Source organism: Labrus bergylta, chromosome 5 (assembly GCF_963930695.1).
Source record: "Labrus bergylta chromosome 5, fLabBer1.1, whole genome shotgun sequence".
Taxonomy (NCBI): domain Eukaryota; kingdom Metazoa; phylum Chordata; class Actinopteri; order Labriformes; family Labridae; genus Labrus; species Labrus bergylta.
Window position 1 is genome coordinate 23,790,825 of NC_089199.1, and position 13,099 is coordinate 23,803,923.

General features: G+C 42.4%; 1 long non-coding RNA gene across 1 annotated transcript in view; it reads left to right on the forward strand.

Moving 5' to 3' along the window:
- Window positions 1-10,026, forward strand: part of LOC136179264 (uncharacterized) — a 13,767-nt gene extending 3,741 nt beyond the window's left edge. The window contains exon 3 of the long non-coding RNA XR_010666440.1: window positions 9,145-10,026. This is a non-coding gene — a long non-coding RNA (uncharacterized lncRNA). The remainder of the gene's footprint in view (window positions 1-9,144) is intronic.
- Window positions 10,027-13,099: the final 3,073 nt, after the last annotated feature.

Sequence of the window (13,099 nt, forward strand, 5' to 3'; positions counted from 1 at the left end):
TTTTTTGTGCCTAACAACATCTAACCTTTCTTAAAGGTGACACCTTTGACATGTGTTGTTTTTCTGACCATTTTATTATTTAAATGCAATTTTTTTTGACTGTTCAATACAATAACAACACTGTAACTAAATGATCTATAAATCTGTTTGTCCATTCAACACAATTTAAAACTGATAAATGTTGTAATACGTCACAAAAACAGTGACCTGAAATGTGCCAAGATTTCAAATCCATGTCTATCCCTTTTCAATTCCTATAAAAATAAATATACAACCCAATAAAAATGCAATAACTAACTCTCAATAGAAGTCCTTTTTATGACTCATTTAGTGGTTATATTGATCTCCTTAAAAAGCAGGAGCCCAGTTTTCTAAAAGAGCAGCCTAGTGCAGTGTTTACTGCAGGATGCTGCCCTCTGCTGTTTAATTACTGGAGGTGCATGCTCCAACTCCGCCCACACAAAAAGTGAAGGCCAAAAAAACTGAAACACTCTATGTCTTTCAATTTAACCGGGAAAACTTTTTTTAGATTAACAGAGTTCAGACAGATAACACATCATAAACAAGCTGATGTGATCAATCATGGGAAAGTATTCCATTTGTATTTCTCAATGGTTATTTTACAATAAAAACAATGATGTCACTGACTCCTGAAATGTTTCTCTTGCAAAACTTCCTGAGTCACAGAAAAACAGTCCTGCCTCGGTCACCATCCCAGGAATGCGCACACACACACACGCACACACACACACACACACACACACCTTTTTAACTGTCTGAGATCTGAAAACTCCCAGTCGGAGCCTACAGTTGGATGGGGTGTAGATGGAGGTGGGGCTGAGTGGGTTGCAGAACTGCTGCAGGTCAGAGCTGGTGATGAAAGAGCAGAGAGGGAGACAGACTGGGAGTCTTGCAGCCTAATTAGACCACTAATTGGAAGGAGGTGTTGGCAGGTAATTGTGGATAATGACACGCAATGTGTGACATCAGTGCAGCTCAGCGAGTGCAGCCCCCTCACTCTGAGCCCTCTACATTAATGCATGTCCATATGATCCTGTTTGTGCATGCTCCAACATTTAAGCCTTTTATTCCTCAGCGTAACATATTTCACTTTCTTCTTATCATGAAGATCAACATGTAGTTTATGCACCTCATTTTATTGAGTCCACTTTGTTACATCACACTCAAAGCTCCTCAGCCTCAGTAGTCGTTGTTTAGTATTTCTAACCGTTAAGTTAACACATTTATTTTTGCATAGGTCACAGCTGGCCCCCCTGCCTCTCATCAAGGCCACCAGACGCCAATGACAAAACCAGTCATTTTAGAATAAAGACCACAAGGGTTACTGGATTACATCTGCTGTGATCTGACAATTTGTTTCTGTTATATTTTAACTTAAGTGTCAATTCGGGTCAAACTAAATATTTGTATACCCAGAAAATGAACTTATTAAAACAGTGGCCTTCCCCGTTCTGTCAGGCTAAATCCCTTTTTTTTATCAATGAAGTTTGTCATGTTTGTAGAGAGTGATGTAACCGCTGTTTGGCGTTATGTGCACCCCCTCAAAACGTCACAAAAACTTCTGTGCAGTCCTCCTCTTGTTTTCTTTGGGCCTGTTGGTTATTTTTTGAAGAATACAGTTGTCCAGCAGAGGGCGCTGTTGTCTGCACGTTTCTCAGGTTCCAACATGAAGCCTTTCCACTTCCTACAGATCATCCTTACTCTTCACCCACGGCTCACAGGAGGGTTTGGTTTGGTGAATGTTATTATGACACAGTCACAGAGAATATTTGATAACGATAAATATTGTTTTAACTGAATAAAGAGCAGCATGTTCTCTTCTGAGGGCCACAAATCTGTGCACAATCCAGGGGAGTTTTGACATGACTGCAAATGTGACTATCTCCTTGGGGCAGATGTGTATGAGTGCTACAGAGGTTATTGCATGTAAACTTCATGCAATAACCTCACTCATTGCATGCCATTTTCTTCTAATAAAGACGGACAGTTTGTGTATTTGTGACCAAGTTGTAACTACAGTTTGAGTTTGTATTCTTTGACACACACTTCCTGTGCATCTACAGTTTGTGTGTAATCTCATGTGGAGGTGTGAGCATTAATCGCCTCCTCTGTCTCTCCCTAAGAGGTTTATTAACCTGCTTATCACGGCAGCTGCTCCGTGTTCCTGCAGGAAGATTCAGATCTGGGTCAGAAATAAACATGTGAAGGAGGAGACGTCCTGCGGAGACGTTCTGCTTCATTTAACCCTGACATCATCACCGAGGCCGCAGTGTGTGTGTGTGTGTGTGTTTGTGTGTGTGTGTTTATCAGGCTGGTTTGGGTCTGTGTCACAATTTATGAGTTTTCCCTCCTTCCTGGGAATGAATGAGTCATGATCTCATGCTCCTCTGAGATACAATATGAGAAAAGAAAAAAATGTACTTCTGTGTGTGTGTGTGTGTCCTATTCCACCTGTTCAGTATCGAATGGAAGACGGCTCAAACTAACAAGCTAAAAAAGTTAGATTCATTTTATTTCTAGACCTTGGCGGCAGTAAAAAAAGAAGTAGCATCAGGCGTTACAATTTAGAAGGAAATGTAGATGTCAGGGCTGCTATGAGAGCTTGTTTTGGAGTTCTGCTACTTTCATTTATCACAAAGCACATTGCTGCAAAAACGTAAAATAGACGCAAATTCTGTGTGATTTGCATTTTAGCTTCAGTTGAGATGTGCTCAACTATGTTCTCTGTTCTCTTGTTTAGGTCATTAGCTCAGGAGAACAGCGCTAGTTAAACATTTCTATTTTCTGTTCAGTGCAATTTTTGTCTTTGTCTTATAAAAGTGATTTGCTTGTTCTCTTGCAGACAGAGCTGAGAAATCGTGAATGTTTACTTTTTATAAATCTTCATCATGAAGAAGTTATCTCAGCATCCTTTAAGCCTGTTTCTTTGCATTTATCTCAGAAAAAGATAATAATATTGCTACAGTCAGACATATTTCAGCTATTTCTAACAGGTCATCAAACTGAGACCTGGTACTGATGCTAGCTAACAGGTCATCAAACTGGGACCTGGTACTGATGCTAGCTAACAGGTCATCAAACTGGGACCTGGTACTGATGCTAGCTAACAGGTCATCAAACTGAGACCTGGTACTGATCCTAGCTAACAGGTCATCAAACTGAGACCTGGTACTGATCAAAGCTAACAGGTCATCAAACTGAGACCTGGTACTGATCCTAGCTAACAGGTCATCAAACTGGGACCTGGTACTGATGCTAGCTAACAGGTCATCAAACTGGGACCTGGTACTGATCCTAGCTAACAGGTCATCAAACTGGGACCTGGTACTGATCGAAGCTAACAGGTCATCAAACTGGGACCTGGTACTGATCCTAGCTAACAGGTCATCAAACTGGGACCTGGTACTGATCGAAGCTAACAGGTCATCAAACTGGGACCTGGTACTGATCGAAGCTAACAGGTCATCAAACTGAGACCTGGTACTGATCCTAGCTAACAGGTCATCAAACTGAGACCTGGTACTGATCCTAGCTAACAGGTCATCAAACTGAGACCTGGTACTGATCAAAGCTAACAGGTCATCAAACTGAGACCTGGTACTGATCCTAGCTAACAGGTCATCAAACTGGGACCTGGTACTGATGCTAGCTAACAGGTCATCAAACTGGGACCTGGTACTGATCCTAGCTAACAGGTCATCAAACTGGGACCTGGTACTGATCGAAGCTAACAGGTCATCAAACTGGGACCTGGTACTGATCCTAGCTAACAGGTCATCAAACTGGGACCTGGTACTGATCGAAGCTAACAGGTCATCAAACTGGGACCTGGTACTGATCGAAGCTAACAGGTCATCAAACTGGGACCTGGTACTGATCCTAGCTAACAGGTCATCAAACTGGGACCTGGTACTGATCGAAGCTAACAGGTCATCAAACTGGGACCTGGTACTGATCCTAGCTAACAGGTCATCAAACTGGGACCTGGTACTGATGCTAGCTAACAGGTCATCAAACTGGGACCTGGTACTGATCGAAGCTAACAGGTCATCAAACTGGGACCTGGTACTGATCGAAGCTAACAGGTCATCAAACTGGGACCTGGTACTGATCCTAGCTAACAGGTCATCAAACTGGGACCTGGTACTGATGCTAGCTAACAGGTCATCAAACTGAGACCTGGTACTGATCCTAGCTAACAGATCATCAAACTGAGACCTGGTACTGATGCTAGCTAACAGGTCATCAAACTGGGACCTGGTACTGATCGAAGCTAACAGGTCATCAAACTGGGACCTGGTACTGATCCTAGCTAACAGGTCATCAAACTGGGACCTGGTACTGATGCTAGCTAACAGGTCATCAAACTGAGACCTGGTACTGATCCTAGCTAACAGGTCATCAAACTGGGACCTGGTACTGATCCTAGCTAACAGGTCATCAAACTGGGACCTGGTACTGATTGAAGCTAACAGGTCATCAAACTGGGACCAGTTGGAAGCTGCAGGAGGGTTCATCCAGACTCAGTTCATGGACGAGGAGGGGGATTAACCCAGCTGAGGGAGAGAGCAGGGGATGATATGAACACTGGAGTGATGATTGGTTGCATTAAACCTCCAACAGTAATGCAAAGTGAAATGAGTTCACTTTCACTATTAACAGAATAAGTTCCTGTTCTTAAATACCTCCAAACGTCTGCAGAAGTTGCAACACATCTCGTTGTTTTAAACCTCAGTTTGTTCCAAAAAGGACCAACTGTGGAGTTCCAACAAACACTAAACTGGCTTAAATCCTGCAGAAAGAGTCCAGAAAAAAAGCAGCAGACAGGAATGTGGAAAGAGTTCGACCGCCCTCTGTGTCGGCAGAATGGCCTTAAATACCTTCAAACCAACAGAGAGAAAGAAAAATATTCTTTATGAGAGTGTTCTTAAGACTGATAGAGAGAAATGCCAAAAAGGAGACAAATGAACAGACGGACCCAGAGGAGAGGAGAGAAGGACAGAACCAAGGACACGGGGGGAGGGCAGGAGGAGGATAAAACAAGATGTCATGAAAAGCCTGAAAAAAGTTTGAGAGTGATAAAGACCGTCAGAAGTCTTGCGTAATGGGAACACCTTTGTGATGGACCGAGCGTCCATTCATGATGCAGCAAGCTCCTGCATAAATGTTCATTTCAGACCTTTGTGTGTGATTTTAAAGCTTGTGAGCTTAAGGCCAGAGAGACAGAACTTTAAAGGGATACTTCACCCATTTGCATTAAGCTTTGTATCATTAGAAACCTATTTATTTTATACCTATTTATACCTATAGTATTTTTGAATGGTCGTGCATCCCGCCTTCATTTTACCCTGAGACGGGAAATCTTTGTATTTTTAAGTCTGAAAAGGAACTTCCAGTGATGCAAAAATCGCCATTTTGCGTCACTGAAAGCTGTTGCGGTTATCGGGGTGAAACTACAACGCTAGTTCCTCATATTTTCGACCACTGAAGCTACAGACCAATCATAGATCAGTGGGTGGGAACTCACTCCCAGAATCGAAACTTAACGTCCGCCATATTGCTTGGAAGCTAAGCTATCAGGCTCTATGGAGAAGCTGAGATTGATTTTGAAGGTCATGTTCTCGAATCTGATGTTCGTGGCTATCTCTACGAGCCGCAATTTAGCGGCGAGATGGTTGCTCGGGTTGCGGCGAGACAGGCCGGTCTTGTGTCTTGGCTACCGCCAGGCCGCTATATTGCTGGCTGCCGCAGGCCGCTGCCAGCTCAGTAGCCCAGACATAAGGCCTGCCTGTTGGCGGCGGTGAGGACGAGGAGACTGGGGCCGGCTCTAGCTGGGGCGGACTGGTGGTGTCGGTGCTCTCATTGATTGTCTATGGACACAGACATAGAGTCTGTTTTCTGCCGGGAATTTCCAAGATGCCAATTCCTTCTGGAAGAAATCTCGGAATCAGTTGAGGAAACGGCCGTATGTTTAGTCTGTAAATAGAGGACCTTAGTGGGAGTGGCCTGTGGTGCTGTGCATTCTGGGATTTGGAGTCTTTCATCCACATGAGCCAAAAAGACACTTTCTGCCTTTTCTCGGCCAAGAAGGCACCAACTTTTAACTTAAAAAAAAAAATTTATTTCACATTTCTACTACATATATGACCCAATGTCAATACAGATTCATGTTACAACGGGTGATATTCCTTCAAGTTGTTTTAACGCGAATAGGGCTTTCACACTTGCAGAAAACTCCGGAAAAACTCCTGATACTTTCAGGAGGAGCTGTATGTGTGAACGCAAACATTTTTGGCTCTGACTTCACCTGACGTTTATATCCTGTGTCAGGAGTCAGTGCATTGACTGTCTGCCTACGGCCGCTACAATCTCCGTGGATGGGTCAAACGGTTTTCTGTTCTCCAGTATGTTCTTCTCCACTCTTTTGTTGATGTTGTCATTCTGTTGGACTGCACGCAGCATTGATAGAAAGCCTGGTGAGTTTCTATCTTGATCACCCAGAAAACGACTGCACCTCTGTGTGTAAAATATTTGATAAATCAAAGCTTGATCCAAAGACAACTGGACTCAGTTGAAGATCTTGAAGTGGATGGATCTCGAAATATAAGCCTCTGATGATGAAGGTTGGTCACATGAGAGGCGTTAGCTGAGTCATTGACCTATTTCTGATCATTTTTGTGCTTGTATGTGCTACATGATGCATGATACAATCAATTAAAAAACTCCACAGTGGACATCGTGATGTGTCAGAACAAGACAGGAACAGATGCACCTTAAACTTTTATTAACGATTTCATCTTTTTAAGAGGGCACCGGTGTTCTGCATCCTGGTCCACTGGTTTAACGAGACTCTTGAGTGGACCACAGACATCATTAACGTTAGTACCTCCACCTGCGCTCTCCTTCTTTCTATGACGAGTCACTGTGACTCACTGAGTGTGGGGTCGTCTGCAATGTTATGGAACATCTTTATAAATACAATTATGCATGTGTCATCCATATGGAAATGCATGACAAGGGACCGAAATAATGAAATAATTTACTGAAATCTGCAAGAGGAAAAATGTGTCTGCAACATAAAACATGCAACAGATTTCTTGTTGCAGATTTCTTGAAAAAGTTGATCTTTTTCTGTTTCTGTCATTTTTTAAACATCCTCATGATTTTTACCTCGCAGGCACGTCTCCCATCCCAAGATTGTGAGGAACAAAACCAGCCATCAATTTAATTATTAATTAAACGTGTGAGGTAATAAATCAGAATGCAAAATGGAACAATCATCCCACGTTGTCATTTACTTTTATTTGGCTCGAGCGTGAAGCTTTTTAGCCTCCATATCTGACAAGCTGCTTGTTTTTTTTTTTAGCTCCATTCTTTATTGTTCTGCCGCCACTGCTGACACAACGAGGTGTGAGTGGAGCTTTTGTTCCAAGGGAGCGCCAGCCTGAAATTTCAGCACCTGCCGGAGTAATTGCTATTAATCAAAGAGCTCATCTACCCCATGCAGATGCAGAGCGGTAATTTGGTGTTATGTGCCAATTAAAATCATGATTAATGTGCATTTAACAGAGAAAAAGGTAGAAAAGCTGCAGAGAGAAACACTTGAATCATGAAGACTAAAACTGAACAAAAAGAAGAGAGCCGGACTGATTCGAGGAGTGAATCCAGGGAAAGTTGTCCACAATGTGACGTCAGCAGTAAACTCAGTCATGTAACTTTGGAGCCCTCAGGCCGGTTTTACGAGCGGTGGGACTCTCTCTCTCTCTCTCGGCTTTGTGTGCTCCGTCAGACAGAAACAGAACGAGTGGTGGAGCGCAGCAGCCGGTGTCAGCTTTATGTTTTACCCGGCGCTGTGTGGAAACGAATTAAAAGTTAAGTTAATTAACTACTTGAGTAAGTAGAGAAAGGCAGGACGGAGCCAAATCAATTAGCTATTGGCAGGAGAGACGGAGCTGAGTGAGGGGGGGTTACGAGAGAGGGGGTCTCTACCAGCCTGAGCCAAAACACACACACACACACACACACACACACACACACACACACACAAAGTGAATGACTGCAAATGCCACACAAAACCAAAAAATGTAGACATGCATACACAGCCTCACAAAACTAGGACGGAATGCTAATTAATGTACACATAGAGAGCAGGTATTTATGACGGACACACATTCAGTCGGGAAAAGTGATACACATTGGCTGATTTGTTTGGAAGACATACACATAGTTCTTTTTGTTAGATGGGAGCTTTTTTATATCGTCTGTATGTTGCTGATCATGTAGATCAGTGGTTCTCAACTGGTGGGTCGGAACCCAGAAGTGGTCGCGAGCATGTCCCTGGAAAAATCCTGGTCTCAAACAGTCTGTCAGCATCATGTTTTGCACCATCCGTTGTAAAAAAAACAGTTGACAGAAACTGCAAAAACGGCAGAATTTTATTTCAAATCAATCTGATTGGTTGAAAAATATTAGAAATTTGGGTCGCGATTTTTTCAGGTAGGAGTTGGTTGTGGGTCCTGAAGCTGAAGTTGAGAAACACTGATGTAGATAAACCCTGCACATAATATATAATATAATTGCAGTTTTAAGATTAGGAAAGTAGTTTGTAATTATTTGTAAATGGATAACATTTTTTTGCAGTGTCTTACTTGCAACCCTTATACAGCAGCTGAAGTACACAATACAGTCGTCTGCATAACATGACATTTTGTATCTACATTGAAGCTGTTAGTATGTTTCCATGGTGTTAGAAAGTGTTGATCTATTGTGTTAGTTCTACAAAAACTGGACTTTTAAACTCCATGTAAACATGTTAGTGTGAGTGAAATCGTTCTCAGCCAAATTTCTGGAAGTCGGACTAACACACCTAGACAATGCGGTGGGAGGTCGATTTACTGTGCATGTATATGTCTCAATCTGCCTCAAATTAGCCGAGGTCTTCTGAGCATGCTCCATAGTCACCACGCAGGGATTTGACCTGGAAGTCGAACAGCAATTAAAGGCGTAGAAGAAAACAAGACAAAGGTATCAACATGGCGTAAAAAACCTATGAAATGTACAGACATAAAACCAGTTTGCCGCTTGCTAACTTCTTTGTCGATTGTTTTGTATTTGATGTTATAGGTCAAAAGGAAAGGCGCCGCAGTCCGCAAGCGCCACAGTTTTTCTCCGCCCTGCCCCACTGGATCTGTTTCTGGAACATGAGCACAACCATGAGCAGAACTACAAGATCACATGAGAACTACAAGATCACAGCAGAACTACAAGATCACAGGAGAACTACAAGATCACGTGGGAATAAAGAGAAAAAAACGTGCAAACAACATGTAGCTTTGTCTTTCTGAGGATGATTTGTTGTACATTCTGTTTTGATATGTTATGTTGATAAAGTGATGAAAAATATGATTGCTAGTCTGTATATTGTGTTTTATTTTGAAATTGACCCGACGCTCTGTGCGTTTCCTTGTCTGACTTCCTGTTTGGGTTGTGATAGTCTGTCCAGCTTGACTCGAACCTGCAGCGTACTCTGTTGAAAATAGACTCCCAGCATATTTGAAACGGACCACAGTGGTGCTGGTGGCACGCCTCCGGAGACCGACCGAGGCGCTCACTGTGGAAACACAATGATTGGCAACGAACTACGGCATAGTGCGTGGCACTGACGGACCGTGGCGTGCACGGAGAATGTGGAAATTGGGGTTAAAGGGTAACTTGTCCATCAGTATGAGACACATAACATGCAGTGCAACATTGTGTCGGTATTTGCTGGCTTGCATATATATGCTATATATATATATGGATTTGGACGTGTGTGTGTGCGTATGTGTGTGTGTGTGTGTGTGTGTGTGTGTGTGTGTGTGTGTTTGTGTGCCTGACTATTGGTATGAATTTTAATCTCATTATAATTTCTGGCTATGTTATTTTTATTTTTATTTTTTGGTGACAGGTTCAAAGGAAATGAGAAAAACGTTGGCAGAGGGAGATCCAACAGCTCGACGGGAGCTTCTGTCCTCATTTTTAACGTCCTCCTTCTCTTCACATCGTCAAAACAACGGGCACGGAGAAATAAAGTTTAGAAGTGGAACACCTAAATATGTTCCTCACTGCATTGACTTCTTCTCTAAAGAACTGACTGAAGGCCTGTTTGATAAAACACAAACACACACACACACCGTCTATCCTTATATTTCTCTCTCTCTCTCTCTCTATCTCTCTCTCTCTCACTCTCTCTTTCTCTCTGTCACTCTCTCCCTCTCTCTCTCTCGCACACACACACACACACACACACACACACACACACACACACACACACACACACACACACACAAACACACACACAGACACGCTTGCAAACACACACATACACACACACACACACACACACACACGCGCACCCTTCAGCCAGCCTGCAGGTGTGATCTACTTTAAGGCAGCACATCAGATGTTAAACGAGTTAGTGCTAATCTTCTGACCAGCCAGCTCCAGTCAGTCACACACTAACAACCTTTACCAGGTTACGTCAGGGCAAACACACACACGCACACACACACACACACACACACACACACACACACACACACACACACACACACACACACACACAAAATCAATTACACTCTGCCTTCCTCGGTGCAGACTTGTGAGTGTGGATTGAATATTCCTTTCACATTTATTAAATCAGACTTTTTTTATTTTCCTTTCAAATATCACATTATCCGAGGTCGATGAGAGGATCTATCGTAGCTGTGGTAGAGATCATAACATATCTTTTAAACAGTTTATTTTAGGTCATTTTTATCCGATCTGTCTCTCCCAGTGCGCCTCGTTCTCCTCAATCTCTATGACTTGTTTCTCTCCATTAGGCTGACTTTTCTCTGACTACAGATTACAATTAAACATCCTGAAACTACTCAAACAGATGATTCTGTAGATTCTGTCTTATCTTCCATTCTTCTTCAGGCTGCATTAATGATCTGTTTCCCCGCTGGGACTCAGACTTTTTCATTTCATTTCATTTCATTTGTCCTGTCATATATGTTAAACTATTTGCATTTTCATTGTCACTGTATCTTTTGGAACTCAACAAACGTTTGCTGGTGTTGCTCTGGAAACTTGTACAAACTAAAAAACCTGTTAATTGTCAGAGCCAACAGGTTGTGCTAATTGCCATTCAGCTCCACTGTTTATTGGTGTCCTTTATTATTGTGATAAGGTTACGACATGTTGAGCTCCCATTTGTGTTTTTGGAAAAACTGAAAGTGAAGAGTCAGTGCTGTTATCACCTCTCCCCTTCCCTGTGTTCCTGAAACCTGCCTGAAACCGGCACGATAAGGCCGCCGAATTAAAACCCACCTTTTAATAAGCCCTCGCTTTTTTAATGAATTCATGGTTAAAAAATAATTGAAAACTAAAATAGAAAGTCGACATTTTAAAAGTAAAAACTAAAATGAGTGAATCAGGAGATGTTTTTTTGTCTCCATCCTCCTGTGTTGAAGTAAGATAATAGTGGGGGGGGTGGGGGGGTTATTCCTCTGAGGCGTACAGGGGGAGAGCAGGATGATTAAATTGAAAAGTTTAAGTAGATTTTAAGCTGAATAAGCAATCTGATATCCACTTCCTCCTGATTCTCTTCCCATGGAGTAAATTACCTCACGAGCTTGGCAGGAAGCTCAATCAGTTAGAGGAGGAAGAGGAGGAAGAGGGATTGTTTGAAGAAGGTGCAGACATTACCTTTGTTCTTAACGTTTCCCAATACAACATAATGCACTCGCCCCATTTATAGAAAATAGAAATACGTCCACAATAATGGTGAACATAGCCGGCCGTCATGCCAACTTTCCAACACTGAACAAGTCATGGTTTTATTTATTTATTTGAATCTTTACACTGGCTGCATGTTTGTTTTCATGGTGGTTTAAAATTCTCTTCTTACTTTATAAGGCACTTCATTCTTGCATGCAGGCAGGCAACTGCTTGGGGCCCCAGGCCAGTAGCCCCCCCTCCCCCCCATGTGCAAATTACAATAGGAAATCTCCCTAAGGTGGCCCCATATGACAGCCCTCACTCTTGTTGCGCTGTCAAGCGTTGCATGCATTATTGCTTTGTTGACATTTGTCAATGAAAGTCAGCGGGGGAAAATCAGGGGTTTTAATTATCTTCTATATGTATATTTTGAAAATTAAGTTCACATGGTTGGTGTCAGATTCTTTATGACATTATGGTGATGAATGCTGGTTGGAGGGCCCCCCTGTAACAGACACTAGAATGACCACTGACTGCATCTGCATCTCAGAGATGCTTTTAGTTTATGAACCAGGACGGCCCCTCAGATCCTTTGGCTCTTTCAGTCGTTCCAAAGAGAAACACAAAAACTTTCTGTGACGCTGCTTTCAGCCACTTCTCTCCATTTTGAATTAAAACGTCCTTCTATTCATCTCCTTTATCGTGTCCCTTGCTCTTGGGTTTAACGATATATTTGTTTATTTCTGTGACTTATGCTCCAGGAGCCTGAATGTTCATTCCTTAAATGTAGTCTACAATGTGACCGTCCTGCATCCTTGAATGTCTTGGTTATGTATGTTGAGCTGAATTGACCTCTGGGATAAATAAAGTCGTCAATGTCTAAGTGTATTTTCTTACGACCAGCAGGGGGCGACTCAGATGAAGTTTCAAAAGAAGAAGATAAACTATTCCTTCTTCTCTGTTGATTTGTTCCCTCAGTAAACATTCTCCTCATGAGGTTATAGTCTCAATCTGTAGTTCCAAGTCTTCTTCAATACATCATGATGTTTATTCAGTTAAACTATGGTCCCATTTGGAGTCAAAGAGACCAGAAAGAAGGGTGGGGGGGGGGGAGTTAAGGCGGCGCTACCTGTCAACTAGGAAAGAGACGCAGCAGTAGGCATCCAAACATTCATCCAAACATGGCCATTTGTGGTTACAAAAATCAAAGATGGCAGAACCCAGAAAGGACCAAGTAGTAGTCCACAAACTGTTTCATTATGTCTTCATTTCCATGTCCACTTCATATTTGCGGTCTGTGTGTGAAAGTCTTCATGTTATTTTCTTGGTTGCTTAT